Source organism: Fukomys damarensis, unplaced genomic scaffold (assembly GCF_012274545.1).
Source record: "Fukomys damarensis isolate Sample0158 unplaced genomic scaffold, DMR_v1.0_HiC HiC_scaffold_4, whole genome shotgun sequence".
In the NCBI taxonomy this organism is placed as follows: domain Eukaryota; kingdom Metazoa; phylum Chordata; class Mammalia; order Rodentia; family Bathyergidae; genus Fukomys; species Fukomys damarensis.
Genome location: NW_022900916.1, coordinates 12,272,869 through 12,294,712, shown reverse-complemented (window position 1 = coordinate 12,294,712; position 21,844 = coordinate 12,272,869). Strand labels below are relative to the sequence as shown.

General features: G+C 37.3%; 1 protein-coding gene and 1 pseudogene across 42 annotated transcripts in view; one reads left to right on the top strand and one right to left on the bottom strand.

The window, feature by feature from the left end:
• Window positions 1-21,844, top strand: part of Nrcam (neuronal cell adhesion molecule) — a 195,662-nt gene that overhangs the window by 20,281 nt on the left and 153,537 nt on the right. The window lies entirely within an intron of this gene.
• Window positions 18,666-19,152, bottom strand: LOC109117734 (annotated as a pseudogene).

Here is a 21,844-nt window from a genome sequence, read left to right as displayed (position 1 = left end):
GGGTGTGAGCATGCCTATTCTGAAAATACAAAATGCTTCAAAATTCAAAACTTTTTGAGTTTTGACATTATGCCATGTTTAAAATTTCATACCTAAAATAAAATAAAATAAAATTCCATACCTGCTGGCCACACCCAGCACAGTATTTCACATGCCTTCACACTGAAATAAAACAAGGCTCCACAATGCCCATTAACTACTGAACTGAGCATGCCTATTCTGAAAATACAAAATGCTTCAAAATTCAAAACTTTTTGAGTTTTGACATTATGCCATGTTTAAAATTTCATACCTAAAATAAAATAAAATAAAATTCCATACCTGCTGGCCACACCCAGCACAGTATTTCACATGCCTTCACACTGAAATAAAACAAGGCTCCACAATGCCCATTAACTACTGAACAGCTTACGAGAGCCTCACCCGGGCAGGTGTCATTTCATCCAGTCGATTATGGTATTGAATAAATTTGATAAGATTGCTGTTTTTTAAAAAAATAAATAAGGTTCCATCCCTGACTTCATGTGACAAGTTGAAGCAAAATGCAGATACACTAAACATACTGTATGAAATTACTTTCAAACTATGTGCATAGGTGTATATGAAACGTAAATAAATTAGATTTGTATCACATCCCTAAGATATCTTGGGCCACATCTCCAAATATCTTAGGTTATATCTCCAAGATAGCTCATAATGTATATGAAAATATCTTTTCTTTTCTCTAATTGAGTTTATTGGAACATTTTAGGTATACAGTACAGTTACGTTCATCGTTGGGATCTTGTACCTTTCCATGACAGGTCTTGGTTCTCATTTTTTCCCCTTACCCTGACCTTCCTTCACCCCTTCCTCCCTTCCCATTTACAAACACTTTATTTCCATTAGAAAATATCTTAAAATCTTAAAAAAATCTAAAATCTGGAACACTTCTGGTCCCAACATTTTAGATAAACGGTACTAAATCTGTACCACACTTTCTTTATCCATGTATCTGTCAGCGGACGTTTCGATTCTTTCAATATCCTGGCTGTTGTGGGTAGTGCCGCACCTAACAGGAAGGTCAACATTACTTTAAGATCCTGATTTTAGTCGTTTTGGGTAGTATACAAAAATGGGGTTGTTGGATCAATGGTAGTTCTATATTTAATTTTTTGAAGAACCTCCATACTGTTTTCCATAGTGGCTTTAGCATTTTGCATTCCTGGCAAAAGGTTGCAGCAGCTTGAGTTTCTCCACATCCCTGCCAGCACTGTTTTTATTGGTGGTGTTGCTGTTGTAATAGTTTGTGATATCTCACTGAGGTATTGATTTGCATTTCGCTGATGACTAACAATGTCGAACATTTTTGTATATTCCTATTGTTTTCTTTGAAAAATGTTCAAGTTCTTGACCCATTTTAAAATCAGATAATTAGGGCTTTATTTATTTATTTATTTATTTGCTATTGAGTTGTGGGAGATACTTATATATTTTTGAGATTAACCCTTTATCAGCTATGTGGCTTGCAAATATTTTCTTACATATAGGTTGCCTTCCACTCTGTTGTTTCCCTCTCTGTGAAGGAGATTTTTCATTTGACATGGTGTTACTTGTTGCTTTTGTTTTTGTTGCCTGTGCTTTTCGTGCGCGTCCTCTCCTTCAGGACCGCTTGGAAATGCATACTCATGAATCACTGAACTACTGGATGTCAATTCCGATTTCTCCCTTTGTGTAGTTCTAGGAGTTTTACAGCTGTAGTTCTTATTTTTAATTGTTTGATTCATTTTGAATTTAATTATTGTGTATGGCATGAGCTAATGGTCCACTTTCATTCTTGGCATACAGATATCCACGTATCCCACTGCCATTTGTTGAAGAGATGTTCTAGCCCTATTTGTCTTATTTGTACTCTTATTGAAGATCAGTTGACGAGAGATAAATGTATTTGTTTTTGGGCCTTCTGTTCTCTTCAGTTGGTCTATATGTCTGTCTTGTGCCGGTATCATAACGTTTTGAGGTCTGGGATTACAGGGTGTGCCATGACTCCTGGCTTTATCTAAACACTTGATCACTTTTATAGCAGCAAGTTCCCTTCAGCCTCTAAAAACACATCGTCTCCCTCAGGACCACCCTGGAGATGCTTATATGCATTGTGTTCCTTCTATGCCCTGGCACCTGCAGTGCCCACTGGATGATCATGTGGCCTTTATATCTATTGCATATATATGGGGAACACTATTGTTTTCCTTGGTCATGAGGATTTAGAGCACTAAGAGATGGCCTGGGGCTGGCATGCAGGAGTGCTCGAAAACAGTCTTGGCACCTTCCTCTCCCCTTCTGTGAGATTCCCTGGTGCTGTTCAGCTCGAGGAGCAGAAGCATGTGGTGAACACTCTGTGGTTTAAACTAATGCCGAAGTTTGGCCAGAGCAGCAGCTACATGGGTTTCATGCTTCAGGCTTTTATCGACAGAAGATCCTGAGGTTTCTACTCAAGCAGGTTGTGTAAGGCAAAGTACAGGACCAGGATCCCAATTCCTGGCTTAATTTGCTCCTTGTGCCACATGGGTTAGACAGTTAGAAGAAAGCAAGAGAGGAGTCGGGGAAGGGGGGTGAAGAGGAGAGAAGAGAGGGTGATTCATATTCTTGGTATTTTGAAAGACTCCAAATTAATCATTTCAATTACCAGTTTGAATAGTCACTTTCCAGTCGTTAGGAGAAGATGCCTGACCTTAAATTTAAAAGATCAGAAGTTTCTTTGGCTCATGGTTTCAGAGGCTACAGTCCATGTATATAGTCAGTTGGATCCAAATGGCATAGCAGAAGGGCATGGCAGATAGAAAAGTGTGTGCTCAAAGTGTGGCAGCCTGGAAGCAGAGAGAGAAGGGAGGAATCGGACAAGAAAGTACCCTTCCAGGTCACACCCCCAGTGACCCACCTCATCTGACTGACCAGGCCCCACCTCCTAACAATACACGCAGCTATAAATACCAGTAATGAGTATAGTGCCCCTGTGATGCAGTCACCTCCAAAAGCCCTACCTCTGAACACATGAGACTCTTGGGAGACATTTTAGATCTAGACCGTAACACCTGGAAACGTGGTTCCATTGGTATTCTGAAATAGTAACTGTTCAGACTAATATTCGTTCCTCTTGGAGAGAAATGACAGAGGAGAGTCAAAGACCTTTTGATCCTCTCCCCTCCTCTCACTTTGGTAGATGTGTTAGTAGAATGAGGGAGTGCGCCGGTTGCTAACCAAGAATTAAAACCACAAAGTGCCTGTTCCCACTTTTCTCCAAGAAACAACCCAGGAAATAAGATTTTAGCATAATTTTTCCCTTTCTTCATTGCTGTCTTGCTGTTACACTCTAGTATTTTTAGCCTACTCTCTGACATCTGCTAGGTAAAAGTAGTTCTCATATTATAATTTATGTTGCTCAGACTCAGAGTGTCTTTAAAACTCATAGTCTCAGAGTCTCTATAAAACTAAGTAAGTCTGAATTACCCTTTTGTTTTTAATCTGAAAAAGCAAATTTAGCCTTTATAGGAAATAGCAAATCATTTCTCTTATTTTATCTCATTCAAGTCTATCAGCTGTAACAGATTTCTTAAGGGGGAAATCTAATTCTGGTAGATAACATTTGTGCATTAAAAACAAGCAAATCTTTGGTGACAGATGTATGCAGAACCTGGTTAGAGAAATATCATTAATATGATGGCAAGGATATATGAATTCTGTAATATGCGAAGAAGCAGTTATGAGAGATGTGGTATTTTAAGCCTGGGAGCGTGGGTGTGATGCCATCTTGGCTAGGCTTAAAATTAACCACAGTCTTGAAGCCGTAACTTGTATATTTAATGTGGTAGAGGTAGTACAGAAACAGATGCAGCAAATGTTGTATTTTTACCCCTTCTGCTTTTACTGCTACTTTGAAGCACATTAAAACATTTATTTATTATAATATCAAGGATGTAAGATCGATCCCCAGTACCAAAAAAATTTTTTTTTTCCTCAATGTGTGAATCATAATGGCTTCAAAAGGAAAATTTGCTTTATCTGTTAATTAGCAAACATATTTACTTGTAAGAAAATAGATTAATTAATTTGGAAGAATTCAAAATGGATAATTCATTTAAAGTAACATTTATGGTAAGGTACAATAATGTTCTTTTTTGCCGGACATGGTGGTGCATACCTGTAATCCCAAGCACTCGGGAGGCTGAGGCAGGAGGATCACTGTGAGTTTGAGACCAGCCTGGGCTACCTAGAGAGTTCCAGGTCAGTCTCAATTACATAGTGAGATTCTGTCTCCAAAAAAAAAGTTGTGCTTGTGAAGCAGAACCACTAAGCTAAATCCCCAGCCCTTAATAATGTTCTTAATCATAGAATTTCTTTGTCAATTAAAGGAGGGAAAAAATAAAATTACATGTAATCCAGGGAATAAAACAAAACACTACAATCATGGATAAACAAATAACAAAGAACTATATGGGAACTAAAAATATTTGCAAAGGGGAAATGTAATGAGCTGCAAGTGTCTGTTGATTTCTCTTCAGGAAAACCATTTAATTAAATCAATTAAAAATTTCATTACTTTTTTTTTTTGTTTTTTGAGACAGGGTCTCACTATGTAGTTGAGACTGACCTGGAACTCACTATGTAGCCCAGCTGGTCTCGAACTCATAGCGATCCTCCTGCCTCAGCCTCCCGAGTGCTGGGATTACAGGTGTGCGCCACCACACCCAGCCTTCATTAATTTTTAAGAAGAAAATGCCTTTGAAGATTTTTTTTTCTTTTTATTGAGTTTGTTGGTACAGTTTAGGTATACAGTACAGTACATTCATTATTGGGATCTTGTACCTTTACATGACAGGTCTTGGTTCTCATTTTTTCCCCTTGTCCCTGCCCTCCCTTCACCCTTGAAGACTTTTAAGTGGATCATACTTCATAAAATACTTCTAAATTTTCAAGAAAATATCGTCAGCAATTTGTTCTATATGTTTCAATAAATTTACAGATTTGCTAATGTTCAAAATTAAGAATTATGTATTAGCATCGTGAAATGTGGGCAGATATGCTTATAATTAGATAGTGACTACAAGGTTATGAATATGAAATTACTTGGATAATTGGAGTAAGTTTATAGCCTTTGGAAATTCTAGGACTTGCTAATATGAAGTACGTTACAAAATATATGTTAAATATGATAAGCTTAAAATTGTTTTCATTGTACTATAATCTTTAGTTTTTAATTGAAGAACTTTTAATTTGATTTCACAAAGAAAACAACATATAGAATACATTCATTATTTTAATAAATAAAATGGTGTATCCTGTTTTTCTTTCTTTAAAAATAATAATCTAAATCAGGATCAAGTAGTCTGCTCTAAATCTTCACATTTTGGTTTATAATACAGTTCTGTATTTGGATTTATAGCGTTTCCTAAGCAGTTTATATAAGTTGCTGATGTGAGAATGCACCTTTGAATAAAGATCCCTCAGGTCTATCAATATTAGTGTGCCCTTTGGAGAACAAACCCTTCAGAATTATATAGTGTCTTGTGCTATTTGTTCTATTTCACACTTGTTTTTTTTTTTTTCCTTGTTCAAAGAATCTGTTCAGTGGCATGTTTGTTAGATCAGCTGGCCAATGACACCACAATGAAAACAAAGTCATGCAAACAGATGGAGAAATTTATTTTCAGCGTATAAAGGATTCCATAGCAACATTTGAATCAAATATATGCTTGGTCACATTTATTGGCCTGCTGTTGTTACAGACCAAACATTCACATAAGTGTGATCTTTAGAGGGATGTTTAAAATACATGCTGGTCATCTGCCGTTTCTCTTTTTCTTTTTTCTTCTTTTTTCCATTTCTCTTTTTCAATGGAAAATATGTTTATTCTATTTCAGAAGTGGTGTATGTGTGCATGTGTGAGCACATATGTGTGTGTGTGTGTACTTAGCAAGTCAGATGGCTTTTGACAAGGTTTAATAAACTTCATTTGGGAAGTCAAGTCACATTTAAAAATGTTTTGCCCATGTTTGTGTAAGTAGAAATTAATCTTTTCCAAGACCATATTTCAGGGTTTAAACTTTGTACTCAGCAGCAGTGAGGGAGTGGAAGGCATGATTCCCTGTGGTCTGGGCTGCTGCACAAAGTGCTGGTGCTAAATATCTCAGTGTGATCTAGGCAGAACATCCAAACCCTGCTTAGAATAAAGATAAAAATAACAATTCTCTTAGCCCACTTTCCCTGGAAGAAAGCCAGCCATGGAACTCAAGAATGAGTGTGTTATTGTCAAACCACGTATAAGTTGAGCACCCCTAACCCAGAAATCTAAATTCTGAAATACTGCACTCCCAAATCCAAAATTTTCTGAGCACTGACATAGTGCTACAAGAGGAAAACTTCACACCATAAAACTTTTGTTCACAAAATCATTCAAAATACTGTATAAAATTACTTTCTCTATATGTGTAATAGGCATATATAACCCAAAAGAATTTGGTTTTGGAATTAGAATCCATCTCTAAAATATCTTGTTATGTATATGTAATGTTAAAAAAATCTGAAACTTGAAATACTTCTATTCCCAGGAATTTGGGATAAAGGGCTCTTCACCTGAGCAGCAGTGTTAAAAAGTAGTAATAGTGACACTGAGTCATGAGATGAGAACCCTAAACTACACTTCCCTTCGGGTGTAAAAATTAAAACTGTACAGTATCCTATTGCTCAAATATTTGATATATAATTGTTTCACATTGATGGATGATAAATGTATGTTTTTTGTTGTAACCTCTAGCAATATAAATATTTGTTTTAGCTGGATTTCCCCTTTTTTCCAGCCATTTTGCATAAATGCAGATATGACACCTTACATTTGTATAAGCACTTTTTTTTAACTCTTCAAAAATTCTTACAACACATGATCTTTCACATGATCCTCTATTGGATAAAAGCAAGAATTTTTTAGGTAGGAGTGGTGGTGCACACTTGTAATCCCAGCAGTTGGGAACCTGAGGCAGGAGGATCATTGTGAGTTCAAGGCCAGCCTGGGCTACATATTGGACTGCATAGCAAGATCTGGCCTCAAAAACTCAAAAATGAAACAATGAAAGCAAAATGGGATTTCCTTTAGTTATAGAGAAAAGAAAATTGAATTTAGAGATAAGTTTTCAGAAATGTTAAAATATGAAAAATTCCAGCAAATTTCCAAAGCTCAGTTTAATTTTGCTTATGAAATATCTGCCCAAAACTCCTAAAGAGTTACCATGGATGCTGCATCTGAATAATTTTATTACTAAACAAGCAATGAATTCACTTAAAAATTAATGGTTGCTTTAGGAGCCCTATATGTAGAGCTTCAGTTAATAATTTTATAATTAATAAGCCTTTCAAACTCAGGTTTCTTGTAAGATGCCACATAATAAATCAAATTCCATCTTCAAGACCTGATCAAGTATACAGTATATTCAAAGTGAAAATACTGTGTATATATTTAATATCCAACATGATTATTCACTTTTACATGTTAAAAATATGAACCTACCAAGTTTTAGCAGAATGGTATTTTCAAAGGCAAATGTTTTTTGAGTATAGAGCTCATCGTATTTGATTGGAATCAATCAGGGACATTTCTTGATGGGTGTTCCTAATCTTACAACCTGTCACTTCTTCTATATCCATGATCACTTGAGAAGGCCACTTTCACTTTCTATTCCCATCATAATAATATAGCTAATTGCCAGAAGTCAAGTAAATGTTATTTTAACATTTAGTATTAGGTATATATATCCCTTAAAATAGTTTCAACAATTTCTCTCACTTATCCTCAGATAAAATTGCTCCAGGGTATAGAAATAATATAGAGGAATATGTGTTTTTGTCTAGGATGGCAGCATCTTTAGCCTTTTGTTCCCGGTTTACTTAAGGATCTCCCAGACTTCCATCTAAAACACTGAAGAGTCACCATGCTATATAGTATGATATAATCAAACGAGTCTAATACCCTCAATTTCTCATCTTTTCAATAAGAATCCCTATTTGTATACTGACAGAATTAAATGACGTATTTAGATAGAATGCATAGCCATCACTGTATAAAATCTTATCTATCTACTTTTTTATGCTTATTTTCTTGTGTTTAGTAGCCACTGTGGGGATTGATATTATGTGGCATATGGCCATTGTTTTTCTTGTCCTGTCTTACTTTTTTACTTAGTTTATATTTTATAGCTGTGTTTCATTGTTTTACTCCCTTCTGGTTATTTCTTCATTTAGGGCAAGTCTTTCTTCTTCTGTACCACACACTTAGCCACTCCTCAATCTCCTTAGCTTTTAGCTTACTCATGGACTGTCAATGTTTTTGGGATCTACTTCATTTTTTCTGTCTACGTGTGTTTGTAGAATTCATGTAGAATGTATATCCATTAATGTTATTAATCTAACCGTTAGTTCACACAGTTGTAATGGGTCACAGAGTCAGGGCTCAGTGTTTCATAGTCAGGAATTTTCCCCAGCGTGGGCCATAGAAGTGAGTCTTCTTTTGGTTGAATTTTGGAGAGGTGCTTACTGTATGCAGGTATTGTGCTAAGTCCTTTTCATGATTTTTTTCTTTAATCCACAATAACAGCTTTATGCGGTAGAAGTTATAATGTCCATTTAATGCATGAGGAACCAAAAACTTGAAGAGATAAAGTAACTTGACCAGAAAAGCAGAACAAAGATTTAAATTCAGCTATCTGGTCCTTCCTCTCTGCATTTTATCTCTGTTTTAAAACACACACACACACACACACACACACACACACCCTTTAAAAAATACTCAGATTATATGATTTTACAAGGCTTTTCCAGATAATAGAAGAATAGAAGTTTACTTCTCATAGTTTTTCTGTTGACCAGGATGTACAGGGTTAAAAGTGGGCAGAATCAGTGTCTGATGAACGCTGTTTTCCCCTTTGACAGTGATATCTTAGACTATCTTGTCCTCATGTGGCAGAAGATTTGGAAGAGAATGAATCCAAGCCCTCAAACTGCTTAGTAAGGGGCCTAATACTGACCCTGGGGGCCCTACCTTCATGACTTAATCAGTTTTTACGACCCTTTCATACTGTCACATTGGCATTTAAGCTTCAACACATGAATTTTGGAGCATACATTCAGACCACAGCAGGGCCTAAACTCTTTACATGCTAAATATCTAACAATGAAAAGCACAATTTTCTGCAAAGAAAATCTCACAAATAACTGAAGAAAGTATATTTTTACACAAGAAAATTACAATATTTCTGAATTGGGAAAATAAGCTACTTATTTATTACTTATTGGGACAATAAGCTACTTGAAGCAATTAAAATTTTTATATCACCATTTTAGTTACAGCCTTAGCATACACATAATATTTTCTATTTGTAATCAAGAAAGGTATGCTATTGTGTTATTTAGCCTTATGTTCTTCATCCTAAACGTGTCTATCTGAATACAAAGAGGAAGAATAAATTAATAATTCATATGTTACAAACATTTTTATATTATCTTGGATTTCAGTGTTCCCACAAAGAAATAAGTATGTGAGCTGTTGGATATGGTCTGTTTGATCATTTCACATCGAACATCATATTATACCCCATAAATACCCATAAGCATTACTTATCAATTAAAAATCCAGTTTTAAAAGTTAAAATGACAGTCCTGTAAGACTGTAAGATGCTTTGATGAAAAATCTAAGACAGGAGAGGTTGAGATACATGACATGTGATGGTTTAGAGCTGTATGTGGAAGTTCCTAGGTTTATTTACTACACTTGATCTTAGCCAAAAGGCCGAGAAGCGATGAAAGTTCCTACGTTTAAATCCAACTCTGTCTTAGTTTCCTCATCTTTAAAGTGCAGGTAATAACATCCACCTCTTGGTTTAACATGGATTGTCTATGGGGATTAAATAAGATAATGTGTGTTAAATGCTAAGTCATCAGACCAGGTCAGTGTGTTTAAGTCTCTTCATAGAGTGTATTTCCAGCTCCATAAGTGTCCAGATGTACAATTACTTAGAGTGTATTTCCAGCTCCATAAGTGTCCAGATGTACAATTACTGCTTTCAGCTCAGGGTGAATGAGGGACTGGTTGGCCTTGACAATGTATTTTTCATTTTTTATTATCAGTTATATTGAGACATAATTCACGTATGATACATTTTACCTTTTGAAAGTACAAAAATCAGTTGAACAACCATCACTAGATGCAAGCTCCATGCTCTTTGACTTTTCATCCTGCAGAACCATAAGCTAAATAAATTTCTATTTTTATAAATAACCCAGGCTAATGTTTAGTTGTAACAATAGAAAACAGTTGTCCTTTGAAGACCAAAGTGTTTCTGTTGAACAAAGCCCAGACAAAACATCTGACATACCTAATTTAAAAGGTTATTTTGACTCATGGTTTCAATCCAGGGTCAGTTGGAATCCAGGGCAGAAACATCATGGTGGAAGGATGTGGTAGAGAACAACTGCTAACCCACGGCAGCCAAGAAATAGAGCAAGGGAAAAGCGGGGGGGCGGGGACAGGCATTACAATGCACCTTCCAGGTCACCAGCCCAGAGACCACCTCCTCCAGCCAGGCCCTGCCTCCTAACGGCACACTCAGCTGTGAACTCAAGAATGGATGAATCCACTGAAGAGTTTCGAGTCCCATGGTCCAGTCACTCTCCCAGAACCCTCACCTCTGAACACTGAGTTTCAGGGGGAATCTTTGGGGACATTTTTTTTTTTTACCTAAACCGTAACATATATCTAAGAAAGTATTCCTAATACTTATATTTTTCTAATAGTTGTATTCCTTTAGCATTTACGTTTAGGTCTGCAATCTATTTACTGTTAATTTTTGTATGTGGTTTGAGGTAAGGGCCCACCTTTATGTTTTGCAGTGCAGATAACCGCTTGGCACTTTTTGTGGAAGACTATTCTTCATTCCTCATTGGGTTGGCCTGGCACCCTTATTGAAAAACTAGCTAACCATAAATGTAAGGTATTATTTCTAGACTCTTAATTTTGTTTCATTGATCTATATGTCTGTCTTCACACCAATTACTGAAGCATTATAGTAAGTTTTATAGTGAGTTTTGAACTAAGGAGTTATGAGACCTTCAGTTTTATTCTATTTCAAGATCATTTGGGCTATTCTGAGTCCTTTGACTTTCATGTGATTATTTTAAGCTTTAGAAATATTTTCATCTTTAAAATCTTTTTTTCCTTCCTTCTGACCCCCACCAAGGTAGTGTTCATCTGAATTTAATTTTGGCCCTTATTCTTCTTCATTTGTGTTTATCTGAGCCTTTCTCAGGGCCAGTCACCTTGCTGTTAATCCCATTGCAAGTATCAAGTGATTAGATTTAGGCATTTCCCAAGATTTTAACTGGAGAGGGTATGTTTATAGTGATCTTAGGTTTTTTTTTTTTAACCTTATCTTTCATTCTGTGGCTAATTGAAAAGTTTTGTAGCCCTTTCCTGCTTCAATATCTTTGATTCCAGTTCCCTTGTACATTTCTACAAATCTCAACTCCCTGAAATACGCTGTTGAAATTATTTCCACATTTCCAAAAGCTTCTACACATTAGGGACAGATTAATCATTCAAAGCATAATTGTATTATTTTTCTGTTTAAAACATTTTAGAATATGGATGAAACCCAGAAACATGTTGAGTAAAAGAAGCCAAACACAAAACAGTACATATTATATGATTACATTTTTATAAAGTTTAAAAAACGAATCTATAGGAATCACATTCAGCATTGGTTTCCACTGGAGGATGGAAGAAATGTAGACCTGAATAAGACAAGAGAATTTTTTAGAGTGATTGAAATGTTCTCTGTCTTGATTGGAGTTGCATGGGCACAGGCACTTGCTACAGCTCTTTGAACTGGACACTGAAGATCTGTGTGTTTCTCTGTGTAGAATTATACCTTAATTTTTTTTAAAGCAAAAAATAAATCAGAACTCCAGTGGCTATTGTTCACAGCTCAAACTCCTTACCTTGTTTATGGACTTTGAAAATCTGACACCTGCGTACCTTTCAAGTTTCTCTTCCACACATTGTGTCTCAGCAGAATGAAATCCTTTCTTTGTCACACAGCTCCATGTGTTTACATTTCTGTCATTGCTGTCACTTTGCCTTAGTCAGAAATGTCCCATTTCCATTCACCATATGTCAGAATGATCCTTCTTCAAATTCCATGTCAGAGGAATTCTCCTTTTCTAAACACTTATCCTGGTAACATTGTATATTTTTTTTTATGGCAACCTTGACTTTCTCCTGGTTTTACTGTAATTGCTAATGTTGCTGGGTTGTGAAATGTTTACTGTGTACCCAGCCCTGTTTGTGAACATTATATTCTCACTTCAGCCTGTAAATCCCATTGAAGGCAGGAATTATATGTGCTTTATTTTTATCACCCACAAGACTTGGATAAGCATTTATTAAACCAGTGGATGGCTAGATGAGTGAACTGGGAGTGATGTGGGAGTGGAGAATATTGGAGAGGAAACCATCTCAGCATCTTTCAAATTCTACAGTATATTCTGTAGTCTACTTATAAGGCTGGAATAAAAGGTGTAATGAACTAAACCAAATAGGATAGCAAATGAGCGTAGCTATGGTGCGGAGGATGACTTGGCTGACAGCTGAGCTTATAAATTTATCTGTGCAAGCCTAAAAAACATGACAGATCCTGGAATAATTTTCAAACAGTTTTGTGTAGTCTTTTAAGTCATTTGCTCATTATAGCCCTTCAACTGCTAGGAGGTTTGTGCTGTCCTCATGTGGCAAGGCCTTCGACTTTGTCCTCGGGCAGAATTCCTAACGAAGGCATCTGGCACATTGATGTGCCCAGAGGCGGTCCTCAGCATGTTTTGCTAATAGAGCAAACAAACTCTCCTTGACAGGAAGGAGTGACTTTCAATGTTCAGGGCGTACACTAAAGCTGAGGGAAGGCCAGAACTGGCAGTTAAGCAGCCATGAACATGCAAGCCTGGCTCAGCTGAGAGAGGCAAGCTTTCAGAAGGGTTCAGGAGCTCCTACGGGAGGCTAATTAGACTCCACCTGGTATTGGCAGAGCTTCCCTGTAAAACTTAGAAAACTAAAGCCAGCATCTCCCACCTCCCCTGCCCTACTCCCATTTTCTTTTAAAGAAAAACCTTTTTTTTTACACTTTTCATTTTTACATTAGTTCATGTTTGCAGTATAGAATGATTCCATTCCTCATGGGAGTTGGTTCATGGAAATAACAAGTACTAATTCTTTTTCATCCCCTCCTCCTTGCCTCCCTCTCCGCTCCCTCCATCACTTGATCCCCTTCCCTGTTGCAAAAGATCTATCTCCCTATTTCCTAAAAAAAATTTAAAAGGAAAGCTGAGGCAGTAGCAGGAAGCCTTTAAACCCTTACCACAAAAAAAAAAAAAAAAAAAAAGAAAGAAAAGAAAAAAGAAAAAAAGAAAAAGTGTAGCAAACAACTATGGGGGTGGTATTTGTGCTTTTCAGAATTTATATATTAAAATGCTATCTATAATATTCTTCCTGAGCTTTTGCAGTCTGGTAGGATGAGCTTCAGATGGTGAATAGCGTGGGAGAGCCTGCCAGCTTGACCATTGTCCCCAGCTTCATCCTATTCCCGCTCAAACAGGCCACTTTAGCAGGGGAGATATCTAGCCAAGGAAAATTGAATATTGTATTCAGAATCTCAAAGAAATTATTTTTCTCAGAATACTTAGATCTGGTTTAATCTGATTTTGTTTGGAATTATGCTTCATAGATCAGTTTGGAGGTAAGAGCTGTTTCTGTGACAAGGTTTTCTATCAGTGAGCCTTAAACTTTTCTATAAAGGCCGGGCATGGTGGCACATGCCTGTAATCCCAGCTCTTGGGAGGCTGAGGCAGGTGGATCACTGTGAGTTCAGGGCCAGCCTGAACTACATAGTCAAACTCTGCCTCAAAGCAACCAAAACCAAAACCAAACAAAAAAACACACTTTCATAAAGTTTTATAATTGTATAGTACTTATATCCATTTTTCATTATACTTCTTCCTACATTGTATATTGGGTTATGAATCTTTAATTTGCATTTTAAATTATTGGATTATTATTGGTGTACAGAAATAAAAATTCTTTAATTTTTTTAATCAAACAAAATTGCTGACATCTCTGTATGAATTCTGTCCCTATATCTAGAGGTCCTTTCGCATTTTCTTTGCAGCTAATATTGTAAATGTTGCTTGGGTTGACGTTCCATTTTATTATTTCTGCATTTAATGCTTTTTTCTTACCTGACTTCTCTGATGAGGCTCTCCAGTATTCTGTTTGGTAGAAGTGATAATGAGAGACCTTTTTTCCTATTCTTGATTTTAAAAGCAATTATTTCTAAAATGTCACTGTTAAACTGTGATGTATTTGATGAGTTTTTCTTATTAGATTAAGAAAGTTTTCTGTTTCTAGGTTTATAAAAGGTTTATCTTGAATGAGTATTGAATTTTATTGACTATTTTCTGTACTTAATGAGATGAGCATGTAGTTTTTCTCAAAACTACTCTTTTGGTGTGTTGAATTGCTTTCATATATTTTCTAATGGTGAGCCATTTATGTATTTCTTGGATGCTTCATTTTATACAATTTTATTGGATGGTTGATCCAGCAATACACAGTGAAATTGAGAGATGTCTTTACTAACTTGTGGCTCAATAATTCTCTCATTTATTTAGAAGATTCTCTGATTTATATTAGACTTTGGTCCTTACCAAAGTATGTGGAACTTTTGCACTGCGGGGGAACCTGAAGCCTAAAAATTAATGGCCACTTCATCATCACACAATAGAAACGGAGTCACGTGGTACATGGTGGTTTCACAGCTGTACCAGTTCCTAGCGTATGGACCTGGCATTCATCTGTGGAGTTATCAACACTAACCCTATTCTCATCTAGTTGCTCAAGATCAAAAGCAACATTGCAGGCAAAGTGCCCAGGACATAAAGAACTCACTCATTTGTCCAGTTACTCATTCTTTCGGTGCATAATTATTGTACACCTGCCATGTACTCTAGGAGCTGCGGAGATAGCAGAAAATAAGATGGAAGAGTTTACAGTCTAGCATGAGGGACAGATAATAAGTTACATAGAAGAAAATAGAATATTAGTGGCAGGTTTTCCAAATGACAGTAGCATGATCTGGTTTACATTTGAAGACATTGCCTGGCGCTATATGTAGAATAGACTGTCGGAAGCCAAAGGAGAAGCCATGGAAAGAGCTAGGAGACTGTTACGGTCTCCATGGCAAGAGGCTGTGGTGACTTGCAGCAGCAGGCTTACAAAAAATGAGTGGATTGAGGGTCTATTTTGGAAGCATAGTCAGTGGGATTTGTTGATGTATGGGTGCATGTTAAAGCTTTTAAAAATATGCACTGTAGGGCTGGGATTTAGCTAGGTGTCACTGTGCCTGCCTCACAAGCATCCCTGAGTTTCATCCCCGGTCCCCCCCCCCTCCAAAGAAGTACACGTATAGATATTTGTATTTATTGTAGAGAAATTGGATGTGGAAAAAATAATTTTGGATAACTTGCAGTTCTGACATTTGAACAATTGGGCCATCCTAAATCAGAATGTTTAATAGAGGAAAAGATTTTTACTCCTAAAGAAGAACAAAACTTGACTTTCATTAAAAATTAACTACTACTACTATTCTGTTGATACTTACTTGTCAAGTAAAACATTGCCGGTAAAAGTTTCACAAAATACATAAAAGTATTTCTATATATACATTCTTTGTAGTAACTCCTAAGAATGTCATATGAGAAATCTATTTCCTGCATAGCACTGTAAATATAAAAATATGTATCACAGGCAGAGTGGCCTTTCTCACATGCAGGCAAACCTGATACTTCTTACTTACTTTCTTTAGTGATTCTTGCAATACTGGCCAATCAAGTGTTACCTTTGAAAGACAGTTCTCTACAACTTTTCACAGGACACTGTTCAGTAGCTTTTTGATAGTATTATGCATTAAAATTTCCATGTGTGCCACTCACTAGAGATTAAGTAATTCAGATGCTTTTAATATCACAGGGAAACATTATAAATCTCATTATTTTAATGGACTGGCAGACTGTAGGGAATTTGACAATAGGATGATGCAACATCTTAAATTCCGAGTTAGCAAAGTTCACAAGTTGGACATTTTGACAACCTAAACTTGTAAGCTTTTCATGACCCAGGCAGAAATAGTCTGTGGTCAATTCTTAGAGAACAGAGAGTATTCTGGCAAATCATGATAATAATCTGTATAATGGGGCTTTGTTGTTTGTACCACTCAAGCACTAAAGACTCCACAGCCAGAGAATGAGTGGTCTTTTAATCTCTGCTTGAGAGGGGTCCCTGAGGCCCTGCAGTACTCTCAGGGTGAGAGCACAGCTGTCTCTTCTTTCCATAAGTGTCTTTTAGGCCTCGCACGGATGACTAATGGGTCTGTACAGTCCACATAAAGTGTTTGCACTAAAAATACAAAAGGACAGTGCTCTCTTTGACTGCAGTATACTAAAATTGGAAAATACAAAAGAACAAATATTTACATTACATTTCACTTTGTTTCAAAAATATTCTTCAGTAGCTTATTAAAAGAAAACAAAAAGTAACCATTATCATCTGCTTTACAATTCTGAGTTATAATTACTTTTTCATCTCAGTACTTCTTTAGTTAATTATTTAAGCCTGTCATATTAGCTGTAAGTCTAGTATGTCCCTCAATGGCTTGCCCCTCCTGCTGAATTGTCAAAAAATAATGTGGGCTGGGGACGCCATTCAGTAGTAAAGCATTTGCCTAACATGTGCAAGGCTCTGGGCTCTCTTCCTAGCAACCCAAAAAAAGTGAGGCAAATGTGAAGTCCTACATACTCTGATCCCAAATCTGATCCCAAAGTCCACGTTAGAAAGAAAATCTGTGCTAACTGAAGCGAACTCTGATCCAATCAGTCCTATAGTGCTATTGCTTCTGGTTCTCACAAGGCTGCCTTTTGGTCTTTCTCAATGCAGTGATGTAGCCAATCTGTTCTGTAAGTGACCTCAGTGTCCCATTTCCCTGGGAAATAATTTGTGGTTGTTGAAGGCAGGTGATGCTGTCTCCTCAGTTCCATACATAATCAACTATTTTTTTGAAGCATTACTCTGTGCTAGGCATTGCTTGGTGTATCAGAGATACCAAAGAATGTAGGACAAAACAGACAAACTTCTGCTTGCAGAATATATCCTGTTGGTATCCCATGTAATCACTGAGTAACTTACTTTATGTAGCAGCATGAAAGGAAAGATGCTACAAACTAAACTATAACCAGCCACCTACTGGAAGAGGATTCTGATTTCAAAGATACTAAAATGTGGAGGGAAGAAAGGGAAAATTGGAAGGAAGGGAGAATGTGAGAAGAAAGGGATAAAAGAAAAAAGCAGAAAAGAAAAAAATATAAGGTAAGGTGGCTTATCCCCCAAACCCTGAGATGAGTGTTTGAGTGCAAGTATTTGTTTGGAAGTGATCCCCAGAAACACCAAGAGGAGTGAGAGACGGGAAAGGGAAAAAGCCAAGCAGGGTATAAAAATGAACAAGTAACTATTGTGGGCAACTATAACTCAGGTCCGCTGTGATCTCTGGAAAATGGTTTAGAATATGTCTCAGTGTTGTCCCATGCAAGAGGTAAGGCAGGTGGAATATTTATCTATCAACTGCTGTTGCTCATTGGCTGAGATGGCAGCTCAGCTAATATGTCAGTGGCCAGCCCTGGAGAACCAAGGGGATCCTGGAGCACCACTCACAGTGTCTGTTATAGTGAGCATCATAGAGCTGTTGAACAGTAATTTTAGAATATAATAAATACCACGAAGGAGTAAAACAAAGCAAGGGCATGGAGCAGAAGGCAAGAATGCCACTTCAGAGAGTGTAGTGAGAGGCCAGCAAGGCAGCATTTGAGAAAGTGACATTGAGAAGAAACCTGAAAGCTGAGAATGGAAGCATATGTAGATCTGAGGACAGGGTCTCCGTGGAGGTAGAACTGCTGTAAAGGCTGAGGGATGGGGAGAGCTTGGCAGGTTCAGGGAACTGAAGGAACCAGTGGAAGATGCATGGTCACCACTGGGAGAAAGTGAAGGAAAGCCTTTGGTCGGGCAGTCAGGGTCCAGTCATGTAGGACCTCATACCGCGGCAAGGAATTCAGATTCTCTTTGACTATAATGAAAAGCTACTGGAGGATTTGAATAGCCTGTGTGGTCTGCCTTTTTAAGGGGTGCTTCAAACAATTTATTTAACTGAAGTGCCATACAGGCTTTCATTCATTTTCATACATCTTGTCCCTGAGGTGATGTAGAGGATCTTCAAGTCAGTATAAATATTTAAGAAATACTTGGCCGTTTTGGTACACACCTACACAATACCTCACCTCTTTCAGCAAGAAAAACCCTGAAGAGTAAAGACCTGACACATTTAACTGGGTATAATGAGAATCTGCTCCAAATATTTGTTTCTCTGAGTGAGGTTAAGGTACCGCAACCTGTTCAATTAAGAAAACCATCCTTACAACACACGATGATTTTTTAAGTAGGACTTAGGGCACTCATCCACTAATTAGGTGTTACATGGCAGAGCTTCATCCCCAGCTTATGCCATGAACTTATAGGGAACAGGTTCCAACAACTCAGGCTCCTTCCCACTGGTCTCACAAAATGTGCTTCTCCAGGGGGGTCAGGCTGCCGCTTCAGTTGAATCCAGATACCTTTCTCTTTGGCTTCCTTCTTTTTCTGATCATTTTTCTTGATGCATTTCAGGAAGCTATCTCGACTCTTTTGAGTGTTTAATGTGCTCAATATGCACATTAATCCTCTTGGCAAGTTATCTTGCCCTTAACTTGCTTGTTTATAACAATGCCAACAGTATGCTAGATAACATTTTTGACTCTTCCAGTTTTGCCATGGTAACATTTGTATGGTATTCCTTTTTGAATAGTACCCATTCCCTTGATGTCTACAGTATCACCATTTTTGTAGATTCGCATGTATGTGGCCAGTGGAACAGCCCCATGTTTCCTAAAAGGCCTAGAGAACATATACCGGGTTCCCCTTCTCTTTTCCTTTGTGTTTGTCATTTTGGCAAATTACTGGAAGATGGCAGCTCTGGCTGGAAGGGTATCTTTGTTTTTAACAATAACTGTGATCTCTGTATGAAGATAAGAAAGATGGGTCAAGACGCTATTTTATTTTATTTTGGGGTGTACTGGCGATCATACTCAGGTTCTTATGCTTTCGAGGCAGGCAGTGGCACCACTGAGTTAAATCCCTGGCCCATAGGAAACAATTTTAATAATTTAAATGAGAGACTCTTGTGGCTTAGTGCAAGGAAGTAGAAATATCACAGGGAAAAGGTATCTTATGGTAAGGAGTGGTACTTTCTGTTTATGAAACAGTGGTAGTCAACCATTAATAATAAAAAGAGGAAATACAGTTAGGCTTTGTTTCTGTGAATTCCCAATCCATGGATTCCACCAACCATGATTAAAAGTATGAAAAAATTAATTAATTGGTAGTGAACAAAAAAGGCAGACTTTTTCTGTCATTATTCTCTAAACAATATAGTGTAACAACTATTTGCACAGCATTGTGTTAAGGATCATAAGTGATCTAGAAATGATTAAAGGTATATGGGCGGATGTGCTTAGGTTATATGTAAATACAACATCATGTTATATAAGGGACCTGAGCATCATTGGTTTTTGGTATCTGTGGAGGTCCTAGAATCAGTTCCCTAGAGACACCAAAGAATTAGACTGTTTGTAGCAAATAAGATCTAAAGGTAGATTAGATCATTGACTAAACATAAGATTTCTGTTAATAATCAGTACAAATTTAAAAGACAGTAACAAGGACAATTACTTAGATATACAAAATAAAAGGACAAGAGGCTCAAAAATAATAAAAATAAAATTAACAAATGTGTTACAGTTTAGATCTGGAATATCTCCCAGAGTCCGTTATGGTGAAGGCTTGGTTCTTGGCCAGTAGGAATACTGAGAGAAATTTAAGAGGATCCTCCTGGAAGGGAGGCCCTTGTGGGAAATATAGGGACCCCAGCACCTTTCTCTCTGCTTTCTGGCTGCCATGAAATGAGCAGCTTTGCTCTGCCATGTGCTCCCCACCATTGCATTCTCTTATAATCTCAAATCTATAGGGCTAAGCAACTATGGTTGGAAACCTCTGAAACTGTGAGCCAAAATAAATCTTTTCTTCTTTTAAATTGATTGCCTCAGGTTTTTTGTCATAGTGACAGAAATTTGACTGGTATCCAACCTAAAGCCTGGCAGGCTAGTGCCTTCTTTACTTCTCTAGACTGTAGAGCCACGTTCAGTTACTTATGAGCCCACTTGTGGAATCCCTTAAAAAATAAGGTAGCTCATATGTAGGTTTCCATGTGTGGAGATTTCACACAGCCCAAATAGAACAGAACTTTCCCATTCTTATTTTGCCAGTACATGGCTCCTATCTTGCTAGTTCATACATTTCTTGACTGCCCCTAAAGACTTTCCATACCAATTCTAAATTTCTGTAAACTCTGTCCCAATAATCAAGCCTAAGGAAATTTTTTCCCTATTCCTTACCCCAGGGCCTTTAGAAATGCTATTTATTCTTTCATTCTCTTTACACACAGCTCACTGTTCCCTTAAATATTACTTTTAACCTATCAGTCTCTTAATGCAATGTAAAGTTCTGATTCTCACCTAAGAGTAAGTCAGTCTCCTCTGTTTCCAGATAAGGCTTATCTACAACTTCTCCCTCATATGTCTTACTCTCAGCCTGTCAGCATTTGTTATGCTCTGAAACTATCTCGTTACTGCCCTGGGTCTTTGCTCAACTCTTTCTTTCATCTGGAATTTCCATGCACACATACTCACATGTCATCATTATCATCTCTGCCTACAAAAAAATTCATGACTCAAAATTTTCTGAAATTATTCCTTATGCTTGATGCAGCCCAGCAGAGGAGATATAGCAGATCATGAAATAGCACAGTCATGGGTATAGTTAGGCATTTCTTTCTTTCTTTTTTGAGTGCCTTTTTCATTCCACCTTTTGTTCATTGGGTATGATGAATGCTGTTCACAGCCTCAAGGAGCTTAGTCCAGTGGGAGAGGTGCATGAGTAAAAATATCCAGGCAGAATATGGTAAGTGTAGTGATTGAGGTGTGCACATGGGATGGGATAAGTGTGAAGGTTCAGCTCACAGGCACAGAAACTGAAACTAAGCTCAACCAAAGAAAGGGTCTCAGAATCACGGAGAGCGCCCAACACACCCACCCTGGAGGTAGTCCCTGGTTGTTGGTAGCACCTCAAAACTTTCTGCTAGGTTCTGTCCTTATAGCAAACGTTTCTGTCTTAAAGGTATATTCTGGATGCCTCTGAGTTAGGGAAATACTACTTTAGTTCATTAGCTTGCTGAGTTTGAGGATTAGTTAAAGAATGTGTATATCCTTAGAAGGTATGTTTGGATCAAGTCCCTGGGAGGTGATTCTCATCCTAGAATTTGATATGGAAGCCAGGACTTTATTTTATTGGGATTTTCTTTCTCAGACACTGAAGAATTGACTAGTCTATACAGAGTTTATCTCCCTAGCCTCTTTACTCCTTACTTGGTAGCTGTGATTTTATTTATGAATGTCTTGCCTAGATGTTAGAGAGCCTGACTTTGTAATCCTACTGCAGTCCTATCACTTACTCTTCCTGAATCCCATGTAGGATAGTAGCCAGAATAATAGCCTCACAGTGTGAAAAGTACTTAAAATTGAGCAT